Raw genomic sequence first — 14,595 nt, forward strand, 5'->3', positions numbered from 1 at the left:
ATGTGTGTCGTGTCAATGCTCTTGAACAGGCACTGCCAGTTCTGGGGGGGTCAGAACATCCCTGTGAGTCAAACACCAATTACATCCACACAGGGCAGGTTTGGAGGGGTAAAGTGATCTGCAAAAGCTCATTCAGCAGCCACAACCAAAGCCCTGAGCAGAACCTTAATCCACCATCCACGCCCACCTGCCACAAACAAGATCCTCTTATCAGCCTGGCCTTTTAATACACCAGCTAAGATATTGACTGTAAAACATTCCTTTCTTTTCCCAGCCTCCAACTGCTGCAGCAAAAGCAATAATCCACCTGCATCCCCAGCACCCAGGAGGAAGCACTCCTGAGATCCATTGGTTTGTACACGAGCGTGGGACTGACTGTTCAGTGATGCCCAGGAGGAAGGTGGGGTCATGAACACCACAAAAAAAAAAGGAAAAAAGGAAAAAAGTAAAGAAAAGAAAAGTAGGTCAAGCAATTCACATTTGCTGAAAAGGACAAAGAACACTGCAGATTTTTTATTACCTTATGCAATTGCTACCAAATATCTGAAGCATCCTTTTTATCTGATTCAAATCCCACATGAGTAATCCATGATTAAATTTAGTGGGTGTGAAATTTCATTAGGTCGTTCAATTTTAAGCAGATTGGATAATGAAGTTCTGTCGTCCTTCAGAATTAAGGGGGAAAAAATTAATACTGTAATTTTTATCTCACTCCCAGCCTTCCCCCATCTGTGAGATTATTCTCATTCATGTAAGACATCCATGTCCTGCAGCTCCATCTTTGAGGCACGTGACCTTGGAGATGGAGAGAGGGAACTGCCTGGAAATGTTGGCAAAAGCCAAACCCAAACCAGACTTTAGCTGGTGCTTTTCTGGGATAAGCACACAGCAGATATTTGAGTTTTCCTGGAACAAAGACAAGGAGCAGATTCCAGCAGGGATGTCTTCTAAAATACTGTGATTTCTCAAAAAACCCCCTTTGGACTAATTCAGTGATATCACAGTGGGAAAAATGTTAATAGGTAGCAGATGCTGCTTTAAGTCTTAATTCCCTACTCCAAAGAGCCAGATAATTCAAGGAGAAGCAACCAGCTTCCTTAATGCAAAAAGGCTCCATGTTAAGACAAAATGAGAGGTTTGGAGTTTTTCTTGGGTTTTAAAACTCTGATTTTTTTAAAAAATAATTGTTTGAATTCAGACTTTACATGGAATTCCTGATGGGTTTTTAGCAGAGCATCGGTGCAGTGATGGGCAGTGGAGTGTGCAATCCAAGAGCCCCTCATTTCACTGTACATCACCCTGTGTTTCCCACTTAGGACCAATAAATTTTGTTCATCCACCCCCTAGAGCTAATAAATCCAATTAAATTTTCAATTTAATCCAAAATTTAATTGCATAATCCTTGGGAAGAGCCTGGCTGGGCAAGAGTTAAACAACAGGCCTGATTAATCTTGCTGTGTTTTCAGGCAGATGAAGCCACTCTGTGCCAGTACAAATAAATAATATCTCTGTCCACATCACAACCAAGTATTTTCCTCTTGATGTTGTTCACCAAAGCATGATGACAAATGATGGCTGGAGAAACAGGAGTTGTCAATTCTGCCTTGATTGTGTTTCCTTTTGGGCTTGACAGAAGTTTATCCCTTTCTCTAAATGGCCACCAGGTGCTTCCAGCAAATGAACTGAACACAGCAAACACCAATCTGCCTTCCACAGTCTCCTGTGCTCTATAACTGGAGAGTTTTCTCAGGAAAGAAGGAAAAAAGTCTCCAAAATTCAGCGCAGAAGCTGGAGCTTCACACATCCAGAGAACCCTCAAGGAAAATACATGTCAGGAGAGATGATATTATTTGATGGGACAAGATCAACACATGTCAGCCTCAACATTTACTAAAAGCACAACCCAACATCACCCATCCATGATAAACAACATGAGGAGGACGTGGAGCTGCTGGAGAGAGCCCAGAGGAGCTGCTCCAGGGCTGGAGCCAGGCTGGGAGAGCTGGGGGTGCTCACTGGAGAGGAGAAGGCTCCAGGGAGAGCTCAGAGCCCCTGCAGGGCCTGAAGGGGCTCCAGGAGAGCTGGAGAGGGACTGGGAATGGAGGGACAGGACACAGGGAATGGCTCCAGACTGACAGAGGGCAGGGATGGATGGGATATTGGGATGGAATTCCTCCTTGTGAGGGTGAGCAGGCCCTGGCACAGGGTGCCCAGAGCAGCTGTGGCTGCCCCTGGATCCCTGGCAGTGCCCAAGGCCAGGTTGGACACTGGGGCTTGGAACACCCTGGGACAGTGGAAGGTGTCCCTGCCCATGGCAGGGGTGGCACTGGATGCCTTTAAGGTCCCTCCCAGCCCAAATCAGTCTGTGATTCTGTGAAACAAATCCTAGTAGGAATTAATTTGAGAGTCTCTGGAGTAGGCGTTGCGAGACATCAGTCAGGCATCAACAGCAAAACAAATTAACACCACAAAATAGTGAAAAACAGAGGAGCCAAACCTGCATCTTTAAATAGCCCCAGAGAGCTTTTCCTGTCAGTAGCAATTTTCTGGCCAAGCTCCACCACATCCTCTCTCTACTTCCCCCAAACCTGCATTTTTCACATGACTAAAATGCTCATCCAAGTCTGGATCAGAGCATCCCTCAGGGTGTTTATCCCTTCTGCAGTTTCACATTCACCTTCTCCACCCCTCTCACCTTCTCTGCCTGTCTTGGATGCTTTCCCTGACCTCCTCTCCCATGGAAGTTCACCACCCACATTACTGGATGTCTCAAGGGTTCAAAGGGCAGAAGATTGACACTGCAGGGAGGAGGAAATCCAGCGACTCCAAGTAATCCATGTGCAAAACCAGTGCTTTCTCCTGGGCCAGGAGTGCAGCTCCTGTCACACTTCAATGTCCCAGGTGGTGACACATGCAGGATGCCATGGATGTGGAGGAGAATCCAAAGGAGAACATGCAGGAGAAGCAGGGGAGTGAGGTTATTTGCTGATGCAGGCAATGTTGTAGACTCTGGGAAAAAGGAGGAGTGCCACGCTACCATGGAAGGAGAGAGAGGAACAAAAGTGAGGAATTTATGAATTTCCAGTTCCACAGGATTTGCCTTATTCAGGGGGATCAGTGGGATCCTGTGGAAAGCTGTGTTGGATCAGTGAGAGCAGAGTCTGGAGAGTGAGGTACAACTGCAGATAAAGGATGGATGAGTTACAGACCATTTAAACAATGTGCACAAACACAAGGTGCCAGATGAGATGGGCCTGAGGGTGCCAGGAGAGCTGGCTGCTGTCACTGCCACTCTGTCACCTCTGAATGGTCACGGAGATGGGGAATGTCCCTGGTGATTGGGAAAAGGGCAACATCACACCCACCTTCAGAAAAGGAAATGACAGCCCATCAGCCTCACTCCCTGCCCAGAAATTCACCAGGCACATCCTTCTGGAAACCATAACCTTCCAAACCAAATTATCCTGATGTTTATTACCCAGAGAGTGTCTGACACAGAATTATTCAATAATTGCTATTTTATATTTTCTCTACTCCTCTTCTGCACTTCAGATCCTGCTGCCTCTGCCTTCTCTCCTCTGGAATGGTGTCTTTTTATTCCATATTTGCAATTACAACGAGCACAGGTTCATATATATGAGATAGAAGTATATTTTCCACCTGAATTTGGGCACTCAGAGGTTCTGTATTTGTTCTGGGCACTGTGCTCTCTGTGGTGTCAAGGAAGTGACACTGGGAATGAAGAGTGTGGTGGAGGAAGAGCATGGAGTCAGCATGTGCTCATTTGTCTGCTAATAGGGGATAAATTAGAATTTGGAAATAGCTTTAATCATTCCTGTTGAAGCTAATTCACTCTTGATGTTTTGTTTATGTGGGCAGTCCTCCCCTTAAGCTTAATGAAAAAGGTAAATAAAGCAGAGTGGACTAATGAGAGAGGGACTGAGCTGTCAGAGCCAGAGCTTCTGTACCCTTTCCCAGTGATTTATGGGAAAGAGCTGTCTCAGACCCAAGGACCCAAACCACAAACACAATCCCCACAGTGAGTTACATCTGCCAGAAAATGACACAAAATGGAGCTTTGTGATTCAATACATTAGAAGAGTTTTTCTCCCTGTCCAAGAAGCTCCCTGTACTCTGGAAAATTAATTGGGAATAGAGCACAGTCTGGCAAGAAAAAAAAATAACATAAAACAAGAGTGCCATGAAAATGCATTTAAATTAATATTTGGCAGGGGATAAAGGAATGAGAGGCAAAACAAGGGGAGAAAAATTAAATTCCAAACTGATGGCTCTGCCCTCTGCAGCATCCTCACCCCTTCCCATGGGATCCAGCCACCAAATGTTCCAGACATCTCTGCTGCTATCACTGGGTACTTCCATGGAGAGATATCAGCTCCCTGCTGCTTTGAACAGGGGAAAAGGCTCCTTGCCTGAGCTGACCCAGGCTCTGTGTCCTGGACAGGGTGTTCTGTCTGGCTCCCAGTGCAGCTGATTTGTGCTGGTGCTGTGATATCAGCGATCCCTTGGCTCGGGGAGGGCGCTCCATAAATTCTGTATTCATCCAGGGCAGCTCCACTTCTCCATTAACTTATGGGAGAAAAGCAAACCCGTCAAAATTGTTTTGACATGTGGATTAATAATGAAAAGTGAGTAGGAAAATAGGAAAGCTGCCAGTTCAATATATTAATAACACCAGCCAGGCCAGACAGAGCACAAGGAATAGAAGGGGGAAAAACACCTGCACAAAGTTGGTGAATAAGCAAAGTGACAACCAAAAAAATCCACTTGTGACAGGTGTAAAATAATAAATATTGGGGGAAAAAACCCAAACAGAGCTGGAGAGGGACTTGGGACAAGGAATGGAGGGACAGGACAGAGGGAATGGCTCCCACTGCCAGAGGGCAGGGATGGGTGGGATGTTGGGAAGGAATTCCTCCCTGTGAGGGTGGGCAGGCCCTGGCACAGGGTGCCCAGAGCAGCTGTGGCTGTCCCTGGATCCCTGGCAGTGCCCAAGGCCAGGCTGGACAGGGCTTGGAGCAGCCTGGGACAGTGGATGGGGTCCCTGCCCATGGAATGAAGTGGGATTGGATGAGCATTAAAGTCCCTGCCAACCCAAACCAGTCTGGGATGGACCTTGGACACTTCCAGGCTCCTGCCATGGAGAGAAGGAACCAGATGGACTCTGAGGACCTGCACCAGGCTGGTAATTCTTCAACTCTCAGCCTGTCCCATGCTTGAAAGACAAATGTTTATAATGACATAGGATGTGAAATGAGGAAAACATCTGAGAAATCGAAGTACGGTTGCCAGCTTTCAAGTAGAGGTCAATAAACAGAGCAACTTCTTTCTTTATGGTTTCAAACAGCTTGGCAGGATCCTTTTGGTGTTGGTAAATCAAAAGATAAAGAGATTATGAAAAAGAACATGAAAGTGAAGATCTGAAGAGCTTCAGCAGAATCAAAAAGTCCTCCTGAAGCTTCTGCAACCGCACAGAAGTTTTATAAACGGCACAAATTACCTCATTTAGCTTTTTGCAACTTCAGTGCTTAATCTTCCTTCCAAACTTCCACCTCCTGTTTTACCTCTCATCCTCACACCACCCTCCTAAGATCCCTCTCAGCAGCCTGCTGACTTATCTTAATGATTCTCATTCCACTTTTTCAACAAACATCCCCTTCGTGCACCACCCCGAATTCTCTGTGATTGTGTCGATAAACCCCAGATTCATCAGGGTGTTTGTGTTCCAGAACAACCACCTCAGGTGACAGCAGCTCCTTTCATGGATTTATCCTTCCCTAGCTCAAGGAATCCCTGCCTTTTTCAGTAGAAATTTACAACTGGTCACTGCCTGGTGGCCATCTCTTGGAATGAGGTACAACACTGTCAGGATTACAGGGAAGAGAATCCCAACCCACAGCTCCCTGAGGAAGGCTGTGCTCCCAGGAAACAAGGGACAGGACAAAAAAAATGGCCTCCAGTTGTGCCAGGGGAGGTTTAGGTTGGATATTAGGGAAAATTTCTTCAGTGAAAGGGTTGTCCAGCCCTGGCACTGCTGCTCAGAGCAGTGAGTCCCCATCCCTGGAGGATTTAAAGCTGTGTGGATGTGGCACTTGGGGACAAGGGGCAGTGGTGGCCTTGGCAGTGCTGAGGAATGGTTGGACTCCATGGTCTTGGAGGGCTTTCCCAACCCCAAAGATCCCATGGCTATTTTATAGAGAAGAGGAGATGCTCCCAACACGGTTTCAGGTACTGCTGGCAACAAATCTTTGTCTCCACATCATCACATCTCAGCTGAGCAACAAGGTCCACAAGTTCAGGGCTGCTCTCATGATTAAGGCACCAAAAAGTGACTCCAGTTTCCATTTTCCACGCAGGAGAGTGCAAAAGGAGGAAGTGCTGCAGTTCCTACAGTGCCTGTGTAAGTCAATAACCTGTTTTATTGGAGTGGATAATCAAATCAGTGTCAGGGCTGAATTCATTCTCCAAGACAGGGAGACCTTGCCTGAAGTAGGTCGAGATGTGGCATTTTTAGTCCAGATCTCATCATGCACCAGTCATTCCACAACTATTTTGTCTCCTGTTCGTGTTTCTGCAGGGTTTTTTTATTTATTTCTTGTATTTACTTAATAAAATTAATGCAGTGGGATGGTAATGGGGTGTAATGCAATGGGGGTGTTCAGCCTTAAGAAGAGAAGCTCCAAGGATACTAAATGGGCTCCAGGAGAGCTGGAAATGGACTTGGGACAGGACACAGGGAATGGCTTCCCACTGCCAGAGAGCAGGGATGGATGGGATACTGGGATGGAATTGTGGCTGCCCCTGGATCCCTGACATGTCCAAGGCCAGGTTGAGCAGGGCTTGGAGCACCCTGGGATAGTGGGAGGTGTCCCTGCCCATGGAATGGGTGGAACTGGGTGAGCTTTAAGGTCCTTCCCAGCTCAAATCATTCTGTGACAATAAATATGGCATTAGGGATGTCCAGGAAAACTACTGGAACAATCTCTCAATGTTTCAAAATATTTACAAAGAAGGAGCTCAAAAAGATGTGTGATTGAGAGCTGGTCTCTTACCTGTCAGGAAATACTTTAAAGCCATTTTCTGTCACTCTTTGGGTGCAATTTGTGGATTGAATTGAAAAACACAGATGCAGGTTCCTTTCAAAGGAACCAGAAAGGAGCTAAAACTAATTTATTAGTGGTCAAGGGCATAGCACAGCCAAGTGAGATTTAAGATTGAAGATTTTTCCCAGAAACTTTGGGAAGAGGCACTGCAATTACTGTAAGAGGAATCAGCTGGATCTCCTACCCAGTGCTGAAGTAGATGCTTTCAAATTGTCTCATTTACATAGGGAAGAAGGTCAGGAGGGATGAAGAAGGTAAATATATCACCTGATTAGGTATGCAAGTTCAGGGTGTTCCAAGGACTAATTCCATGAATATTCAAGAAGGTCTTTGCTTCCCAAAGGATCAGGCATAAGCAGTAAGTTGAATATGCAGAAGGAGTCTGGCCAGAAAACCAAAGATGCCACCTGTGTGCATCAGTATCACCTGTTCCAGTGCAATCAGGCTCTTGAATTTGCTTATTCCCTTTGCCACTTCACCTTGTGAAATAAAGAATAAAGAGAATATACACAGTGAGGAAGGAAAAGCTGGGAGCTGACAGGGACACGTTCACCACTCCCTGGATGTGCATTTTTAACAGGAGCAGACAGTACTAGCACTTCCTCATGATTCTTAATTTGGGCAGAATTTCACACAAGAAAATGTCACAGTGCACTGATCCAGCCTTCCCTGTCCTATTTTGGACAGACAGCACAGGGACACGGTATGACCATCATCTGTTTTCTTGGATTTGTACTTTGCTTCCTAGGAAGAAGATCATTAATTAGGAAATTAAAGTCCAGATGAGCTCAACTGCAAGACCAAGTCAGCTTTCCAGGAAGAAAATTGAGCTGAGCTTTTGCTGAGTGATGCCCTGATTCCTCCTGATAACCAGAAAATGTGCCTTGGGCTGAGTTAAGGCAGGGAAATGTTGGGCAGTGCTCTTGGGAGAGAGCACAGATGGGTCCCAACAAAAGAGCTGAGGTGGCTCCAGGAGAAAATTCTGCTATTCTTGCACGATTTTTTCCTTTCTTTATTCCCTGCAATCCACAACCACCCATGTCCTGGGCTGATCCCCCAGCAAGGGCAGCAGGAAAGCAGGAATTCTGCCCCTGAGCTCAGATGAGACCCCACCTGCAGATCTGCTGGGGACACAGCAGCACCACCTGGAGATAGATGCTGGAGAGAGCCCAGAGGGGGAATGGCTTCAAAGTGACACAGAGTGGGTTGGAATTGGATATCAGCAAGGAATTGTTCCCTGTCAGGGTGGGCAGGCCCTGGCACAGGGTGCCCAGAGCAGCCGTAGCTGCCCCTGGATCCCTGGAAGTGTCCAAGGCCAGGCTGGACAGGGTTTGGAGCACTCTGGGACAGTGGGAAGTGTCCTTGCCAATGTCCCAGACAGTTCCATGACTGCAATTCCCACCTTCTCCCAGCTGTTACTCTTTGATTTGCTGTCCCAGAAACTGTGAGCAGCACCAGCTTTTTGTATCCTCACTAATTGCACATCCTTGGAAAACAAACCCAAGCAAGTGTTCCCCACACAGAACATGCAGCACCCCGAGGCACTGGCATGAATGAGGATGTGTTTGGGATGAGACAGCACTGCTGCTCCTTTCCTCTTCCTGCCAGGTGACTCATCCCCCTGAATTTGGGAGGATGTGGAAATCCATTGAAAAAGTGGCACCAGCTGCAAAAGCTTTGTGTCCATAGAGTCTGCAAACTTTGGGCAAATAAAAATAAAAAATTAAAAAAAAAATCAAGCAACCCAGTGTGCAGATTTCTATTGCAGCAAAGCATAATGAGTCTGCCCATAAAAGCCATAAAATCTTCCAAGGAAATTTGTAAGAACTTTATGTTTGTAAAGACTAAAATGAAACTTTTGGTCCAGCCATGGAGGAGGAGATGGGGCCAGCTTTGAAGTGCTGCATTTGATTACCAGAGCTCCCACTCTTCCTGCTCTCTGTTCCCCCTTTTCTTGTCCCTCCATCCTTTGTCCCCAGTCCCTCTCCAGCTCTCCTGGAGCCCCTTCAGGCCCTGCAAGGGCTCTGAGCTCTCCCTGGAGCCTTCTCCTCTCCAGGTGAGCACCCCCAGCTCTCCCAGCCTGGCTCCAGAGCAGAGGTGCTCATATAAAATTGCAAATATCCAGCTACAACCTCCTGGATCCTCTGGAAATCCTGTGTTTTCAAAACCTGGCAGCAGAGCCAGGAGAGTTTCCTTCAGCAAAACCTGAAAACCTGCCAAAAAACCAGAAAACTTCCTTGACTTCTGTCCCCTGGACAAGGCTCTGACCAACCTGAGCCCAGCTGGACCTGAGGATTTCCAGAGGTCCTTTCCAACCTGAATTATCCAATTTATGGTGCAAAAAAAAAATATCCTGAGGACTGAACTTCCTGCACATTCATTTGGACTCTGGTTCTGTTCCAGCGCTAACCCAAAATGGAGCAGGCACCATCCTGGGAATCTGTGATTTTATGATAATTAGCAACCCTCTTCCCTCTTCACTTCCTTTAATTTCCTCATAAATGAATGAAATGAAACATTTGGAGCTGAATGAAATAATTTGTATTAAACTCAAGCAGACTGGCTGGCAGGCAAATGGGGTGTTGAGGCAAGAATAAATATTAATTATTCCTTAAATAGAATGGAATTGTTATTATGTTTTCTGTTTATTTGCCAAATGAAATGTAACATCACCGTCCCATCCTGGGCTGAATAGGCAGGAAAAGAACTGGGCTGAGCTGGGACAAAATGGGGAGTTGCAGGAACCCCAGCCCAGGCTAAGACCTCAAGGAAGGCCTGGAAAAGCTCCTGAAGCAGCTCAAGGAGGTGGAGAGGGATTTTCCTAAGCCCTCTGGAGTTTAGGAAGAACTACAGACACCAGTTATTCAATACCCAGCCTGGAATTAAAAGAGATTTATTTAATCAGTAAACATATATTTCTTTTTCCTCCCAAAATCATCAGGACATAAAGATTTCTCTTTTTTTCCTTACCCTGTGATATATTTTCCTTGTTTTTTCTACATCCTGCTGAACATACCTGAAATATTTTTAAAGGAAAAAAAGCCAATTTTCAATGCTCTATTTCAATTTTAAAATTATGTCATGCCCTGTTCTTCAGAGAATCCTATTTGCTCACACAGAAAAAAGAGTATGTTTTATACAATATTTATAAAAGGTGATGTAAATCCACAAGCAGGGAGGGGAAAAAATGGAAAAAAATCAGTCAATGGGATTAAAAAAAAAAAAGGAGAATGTCAGTGTGGACATGGAACTGGAGAGAATAAAATCTGCAAGGCTGAGCTCCCTGAAACTGGTGCAGAGGAGCATGAGGAAGGAACAGGAATGTAAATATCACCCCAATAACAGCTCATTCTGATTTTCCTGGAATTGCCTGCCAAGGAGAACTCCTGATGGAGACAGTCCCTCCATCAGGAACACCATCCAGGGAGCACTGCTGTCCTTTGGGATTGTTTGGAATCAGGGATGTTGGTTTATGCTCTGATAGGCTCCCAAAATCCCGGGATGGCAGTGGGGCAGGAGCTGTGGGTGCCAGCCTGGCAGGACCTTATCAGGAGTTTCTGGCAGCTCCCCCCCAGACAATAATAACCATTCCCAACAAGTCCCTTATCTTATCCCAGCAGCATCCCTGCAGGAGATTAGTCAGGCACACCGGTGTCATGTTTTATCTCTAAAGCCTTGGGTTTAAGCATAGCGTGTGTCTAGTCCCAAAAGCCAGGTGTATTCCAGTCAAACAGATGGGAATCCAGAAACATTTCATTTTCTTCGTGATATGCACCAAGTTCAAGCCTGCTTTAAAGCAGACTCAGCCCTGACATTCTGACATAAATTGGCCAATGATGAAAAAAGGGGGGGAAATGCTCAAAATCATGGAAATGTTTCCTGAAAATAATTTCGTAGGGCTCATGTGCAAGGGAAGTGTGGAGTTATCTTCCAAAACTGCCTGCAGGTTTTGTGGAGGGCACACATTAATGGCAAGGATTTCACCTGATCCCTGCCCGCCACTGCAGGGAGCTGGACCAGCCCAAAGCAAGACCTGGGACAAGCCTTAAAAATGAGGTTTTATAGGAAGATACAATCACAAAATATCCTGAGTTTGAGGGGACCCACAACAATCCCTCCAGGGACAGGGACTCCACCACTGCCAGGGATGGACAGGGATTTCCATGAGGAAATTTTCCTTAATATCCAACCTGAGCCTCTGGCACAGCTTGAGGCTGTTCCCTCTCCTCCTGTCCCTGTGCCCTGGGAGCAGAGCCCAGCCTGCTCCCAGCTTGCTGTTGTCCATGAGGAAAATCCTGCTGGTGGGGATGGGAGAAGGGAAAGATGAGCTCTCAAAGCAGCCTCAGAGGCAGGAGGAGTCGAGGAGGGAAACCTGTGCCTGCAAAGCCCTGGGGATGAGCAGACCATGACCAAAATGTAATTTATATGAAGATGTTCTGAATTTCTTCCAGCTACTTCCAAGTCACCAATGCAGAACAGCTCCTTGCAGCTTCCACACAAAGGTTTCTGCCGGGAATATGGCTGGATTATAATTACAGGCCAGCATTTAACAGTAATTACTGCAATAGCTCATGTTCAGGTGCACTGTGCAATGTAATTATGGCACCCCTCGCTGTCCACAGCACCTTCCTCATGCTGCAGCCTGGAGAATTCCCATCCTGGCAAGACGTGGCTCACAAAACTGCAGTGTTTTGGGGTTTGTCTGTGGGGTTTTTAATATAAGCACTCAAAACTGCTGCTGGCTACTCCATCCGGGATGAGCAAAGACATCCTGCACCAATGGAGCATGAAGGATCCTGGTCCCTGCTTCACCTTCAGCCACAAAACCACCCCAGGGATGTGGAGATTCCCAGTGGGGTCAATGGCAAAGCAATGGGACCAATGCAGCACCACCTCTCCAAACACCTTCTCTGAGTGTGCAGCACCATTTGCCTCAAAAGAGCAGCTCTTGGAGGTGTCATTTTTGTTTATAATCTAATTGTGATGGTCACGTGCCACTCAGCAAGGCTGAAATCCCATACAGGAAAAGGAATTCCAATGAACCTACAGAGAATTTAACTTCAAAGCCCCAAAGGTTTTCTTCTTTTAAAGAGTAACAAGGGGATAACAGGTGAAAAAAATATTTTGAAGGTTGTTGAACAACAAGTAAGAAATGCACAGAAATACCAAGAAGTTCTTGGTTTAATGATTTCACAGCAAAGCTGAATCCTGCCACTTTGTCTCACCTCGAGGACTAACAAGTGAGTTTGATGTGAACCTCAGGGAAACCTGGTGGGCTTTCCAGCCATGTGTGTCCTTCACTTCCAGATCTGCGGGATCCCAAAGAAAAAGGCACTGCAAGCCTCCATAAAGATGCAAATAACTTCAAAAGGAGATTAAAGCCTTTGTCCTGTTTATGTAAGCGATGAGTTTGTGCACCGGTAACCAAAGGGACGTTGGCTTTCCTATTTTAACCATTCCTTGAAGGTCATTTCTGCTCAGAAATGGCTTTTTTTGAAGACCTAAAAACCTGTTATATAACAAAGACAGAGCTAAACATCAAGCCTGTGGCTGGCTGGAATTAGCTCACCTGTATCCCCCGCGTTGCATCAATAGGCACTGCCGAAGGAACCGGCTTCCTGGCTGGAATGTTAATTATTCCCCTCCGCTTCCAGGAACAAGAGCATTGCAGGGACAAAAAGAGATTCCTTTCTCCTCCTCTCATTAACCAGTTCCACTTGCTCAGCACATTAATGCAGAGCTAAGGATGATTATACAGGGGCTCACACGAGCTGAATAAACCTGCTTCCCTACAGATGAGCCCAAGGCACCCGGGAATAACGAGGGAGATGCCGGAAGGAAACCCAGCGGTCCCTGCTGGAGCATCCTCCCAACCCAAAGGCAGGGATAAATCCTGGGTGCCTGGGGTCAGGGCTTTGCCTTATTCCTAAAAATAACCTCGCCCCCAGTATTGATTTTAAGCTGTGGGCAGGTTCTTTCTTCAAGTGAGGGATTGAAACGACCTTGGTTTCACTGGAAAAATGTGTTGGGATTGACAGCACGGAAGGAAAGGCTCGTGGTTAGTGACTGGATCAGTAAACTGGGGATGTGGAATGTGTGCCATGCATGGAAATATCTGGACACCTCCCTGTGGAGGCTCTTGATCTACACCAGGAGTGAGAGCAAACCGAAAGATTCCTCCAAAAATAAGGAATAATAAAATAAAAGACTCTAACGTTGCCAAATCCTATGGAACCTGCACTGCTTGCCAGCAACATTAGAAGTCCTGCCATCCATCAAATCTCCCCGTTCCGGAGAATGCCAAGTCCTCCCGCTTGGCAAAGGTGGATAGGAAATGCAGGGTGACATTCCCTGCCTTTTGAAGGTGACTGGCTTTGCATTTACTTTGGAAAGTTGCTCTGAAGGAATACGTGAGAAGCCCGAACATCCACACTTCCTAAATATCCAGGAGTCAGGCTTTTCCAAGAGGTAATATTTATCCCTGTTGTTCCTTGTTGCATTTGTTCACAGTCAAAGCCATTCCAGACTGACAGGAATTCCTGGTCGTTGCTGCACCTCACTTTGCTCCTTAAACACTTCTGAAAGCAACAATTTTGGGATAAACTTCCCAGGAGAGGCTGCTCCAAGGCCAGAACAGGGCCAGATGGGTCGGAGCTGCTGCCAGATGGAGCGGCCCAGAAGCACCTGGACCACCTTGAGCAGTCAATTAGTCAAGGGAGCCCCAGGGATGATTTAACCATTGCTTAATGTGAGAGCTGGAAGGCAAACAAGGGGATGGATGGATGGCAGTTGAGTCAGTGCCCAGCAGGATTTGATCCCGAGCTTAACACAAACGCCTCCGGAATTTCTTGCACACCAGCTCTTCCCGCTCCTTTCCACCAGGCTGCCATCCTGAATCCTTTTTTTCACAGGAAAAACAGAAGTGAAAATGCTGCCCCTCATCCTGAGCTTCTTCAGGAAGCCCTGGGAGAGCTGAGCCCAAATTCAGTTAAAACCAAGGATGGGAAACATCTCCTCAAGCTGGAAATTTGAGGCAGAGTAATTTTGCTAAAATATCAAAATAGGCTGAGGAAACCAAGCCTGCTTTTTGGGGTGTGTGATCATAGAAAGAAAATCTTCTGTGCGTGTAAAAATTTTGCACAGATTTCTTTTGTTCTTATGTCTTTGTTTACTCCTAAAGGCATTGGAGCAGGATCTGCATTTAGGAGAAGTTACAAAACCCTGGAGTGGTTTGGATTAGAAGGGACCTTCTGCTAGGTCAGGTTGCTTTGAGCTGTGTCCAACACGGCCTTGAACATTCCCAGGGATAAGCAGCCACAATTTCTCTGGGCAATTCCCATAGGAAAATCTGGAAAAAAAGTCCCCCTTCCTTCCAAAATCACATTACCTCCTGCATTTTCTGCTACATTCAAGTGGAAGGAAACTCCATTTTTCCATGCCTGGAGATTTCTCGTTGCACCTCCCTGTAGCTGCT

At 46.3% G+C, this 14,595-nt stretch overlaps 1 protein-coding gene across 3 annotated transcripts in view; it reads right to left on the bottom strand.

The window, feature by feature from the left end:
* FAM168A (family with sequence similarity 168 member A) overlaps positions 1 to 14,595 on the bottom strand; it is a 125,945-nt gene that overhangs the window by 35,962 nt on the left and 75,388 nt on the right. The window lies entirely within an intron of this gene.

This window comes from Passer domesticus, chromosome 2 (genome assembly GCF_036417665.1).
Source record: "Passer domesticus isolate bPasDom1 chromosome 2, bPasDom1.hap1, whole genome shotgun sequence".
Lineage (NCBI taxonomy): Eukaryota > Metazoa > Chordata > Aves > Passeriformes > Passeridae > Passer > Passer domesticus.